Genomic DNA, 2,500 nt, shown 5'->3' on the forward strand with positions numbered 1-2,500 from the left:
CTGTCGAAAAAGGAGTATTCTTAGAGACGTGAAGCTACAACACTCTCAACACTGTCTACCCTGTCACCACTGTCAACCGTCCTCACCCTGCAAACATCAAGCGATAGTGTGAAAACAAAAGCCTTGAAATTTTCGGTAGCAACGTTGACAGAAAAGAACGTTATGTTACCCTTAAAAAGATAGATGTCATGTAGACGCTCGACCGTTCTCACCCCATAGACGTGAAGGCAAGACGTGCAAAACAAGAGATGTCATGTTTCTCAGAGTTCACCGTCAGAAAGCAAAGAATGAATCTGTAATGTACTGTACATTTGAACAAATTTATAGGTGAATAAAACTTATGACACTTCCAGGAACTCAGGCTTCGGTTTTTAACGTTCTTGTATATTTTATTTGTCATTTTGAGTCACGGAAGCAATGCGTTACTTGATCACCCTCATGTCAACTCTCCTCGCTGGCTGACTCACACACTTCACCAATATTCTTTTTAACGTGGTGTTGTATTTATAGCCAGGCGATAAACGTGGGTGTTCCTTGAAGTGACACAAAATCTGCCTCAGTAAACATGTTCTAACCGACGCTGAGTGTGGCTTGAATCTGTAGAACATTCCCATAAGACTTACAAAATCCACTTAGTCTTTAACACTGCCTGACAAAATTTTCCAATGACTATGTATGAAATTTTTATACATTATATATTTGTACAACAGCCACCTGAATACTCGTGATCATGTAGGTCAAATCAGAAAAAGAAATAGATAAATAGTGTCCAGCTTTCCCGTGCATGCATGTATCTGTGCAAACAATATCTCACACTGGCCTGAATATCAACAAAGCAGGGCAAATTTCACTGTTCAACGAGGCAGCAACTTATTTATGAGACTCTTCACTGTGCCAATCTTCGTCCAAATTTATCCATAAACTCCTCATTTTCGCTCCTCGTTCTTCCTACGTTTTCTGTGAGGCGTATTGTGTCCTCTATATGTAAATATTTTGTTGTTGCTTTGTTGCTGGAAAAAGAGAGAGAGAGAGAGAGAGAGATGGGTGGGGAGGAACCTTGTTGTATGTTATCTTGTTCCCAGCAGACACTCTCTCGTTATGCACCAATATGTTTCGTGGTATTTGTTCATTTTACTGTGTAGTTCTTCAATCTGTGTGTCTCCTGTGTTCCTTATTGGCGTCTTGTCAGTTCAATAATCAATCACTGTTTTCTTTTTTCTTTCATTGTTGTTGTTTTTTTTCTTAGCCACGTGTCTCTGTCGCTGTTAATTTCTTACCATATCTTTATTTTCTTAATTTCCAATAGTTTCAAGGACGTATTTGTTGCTAATCTTTTCTTGTTTTATCTTTTTCTTCCAACATTCACCTCCTTGACTATTGACTATTCTTACCTACTCTTCCTCCATCATTCCTCAGTCCTTCCCCATCCCACCTTTCCGACCCTTTCCACTGACCTTGACCCATTCTTCCACTTTTTTTTTTTCTCTCTCTCTTCCTTTGCGTCTCTTCTTGCCCATTATTAGTTTTTCTCTTTCTCCCCCAGTTAGGTCCATTCCTCACCATTTCCAGCACACACACACACACACACACACACACACACACACACACACACACACACACACACACACACACACACACACACACACACACACACACACACACACACACACACACACACACACACACGCATGTCTGTCATCAATGATCCTATTACCACCTTTTTCCACGACAATACCTGGAATAAGAGGAGGAGGAGAAGAAGAAGGAGGGGAAGAGAGAGAAGGAGGAGGAGGAGAAGGAGAAGAAGGAGAGGAAGAAGTGAAAACGATAATAACAATAATAATAATAATGATAATGATAATAATAATAATAATAATAATAATAATAATAATAATAATAATAGACATGAAGCAGAAGAAGAAAAAAGAGGAGGAGGAGGAGGAGGAGGAGGAGGAGGAGGAGGAGGAGGAAGGGACAGGTGGGAATGTAGCGTTGGAGAACAGGGGTGAGGAGAGTTGGGGAGCTGGCGGGGGCAGGAAGGCAACAGTGAGGAGTGGAAGTGGGAGGGGAGGGTGGGGGCGCACTGTTCATGTCTGCACTCGGATTCATGAACGCCTGTGGACAATAAATATTAAATCTGCCTCGATCGATGAGAAGCAGAAGCAGCGGCGGCGGCAGCGGCGGCAGAGGCGGTGCCGGTGGTGGCGGTGGTGGCGGTAACCCTGAGGTATCGAGCAACTGGGCGCTGGTGGTGGTGGTGGTGGTAATGGTCGTGGTGGTGGTGGTAGTCGTGGTGGTGGTAGTCGTGGTGGTGCTGATAGTGGTGGTGGTAGTGGTGGAGCTGAGATTTCCAAGGCTGTTTCTTTTAGCTGTGTCTTAACGAAGGGAAAATAAAAAAAGGCTGGTGTGAGAATAAAAGAGAGAGAGAGAGAGAGAAGAACAGGTGATTTTTTGAAGAGAAGTAAGAGAAGAGAAGGTACAAATTAAATGCGAACTAAAG

General features: G+C 42.8%; 1 protein-coding gene across 1 annotated transcript in view; it reads left to right on the forward strand.

Annotated features, from left to right (window-relative positions):
- Positions 1-2,500, forward strand: part of LOC123517012 (glutamate receptor ionotropic, delta-2-like) — a 79,369-nt gene that overhangs the window by 45,351 nt on the left and 31,518 nt on the right. The gene's annotated exons all lie outside the window — the stretch shown is intronic.

This window comes from Portunus trituberculatus, chromosome 41 (genome assembly GCF_017591435.1).
Source record: "Portunus trituberculatus isolate SZX2019 chromosome 41, ASM1759143v1, whole genome shotgun sequence".
NCBI lineage: Eukaryota > Metazoa > Arthropoda > Malacostraca > Decapoda > Portunidae > Portunus > Portunus trituberculatus.